Genomic DNA, 533 nt, shown 5'->3' with positions numbered 1-533 from the left:
GGGTGTTACTCTTTTTTTAATGTGTGTATTGTGTGTGTGCACACGCGCGTATGTGCTTGTGAACCTGGGAGTCATGGTGACTTCTGGTGATCTCTAGTGGAGCTAGGACGCTTTTCAGAGAGGTGGCTTGAGTTTGCCCGTCATTCCTAACAGTGTTCCTGTCCATGCATCTATAGCTTCAAATAAAGTAAAACCTTCCTGCAAGTGTGTACTTCATTGTTGCTGTGGGGCCTGACATTAAGCAGCAATTCCCTTCTTCTAGAAAAGGGGCTTCATGTTACCTGAAAGGCACCCTGGTTCTTGTGAACACAAGTTGGATTGCATTTCTAAAAGCATAAACCAAAATTTCAAGTTAAAATGGTCTGGCAGTACTAGAAGAGTACAGAACTATGTGTGTGTACTGTAGGAACCTCCCTAGAAGCTACAATGTCTAAACTGAGGCCATCTGTCATAAAGTAAAGGTAAAGGTTCCCTTGCTCGAAAGCCAGTCAAATCCGACTCTAGGGTTGCGGTGCTCATCTCCGTTTCAAAGC

The sequence above is a fragment of the Gekko japonicus genome, unplaced genomic scaffold, assembly GCF_001447785.1.
Source record: "Gekko japonicus isolate JY-2015 unplaced genomic scaffold, Gekko_japonicus_V1.1 scaffold1250, whole genome shotgun sequence".
NCBI lineage: Eukaryota > Metazoa > Chordata > Lepidosauria > Squamata > Gekkonidae > Gekko > Gekko japonicus.
The sequence above is the reverse complement of the archived record's forward strand: the minus strand, read 5'-3'. Positions refer to the sequence as shown.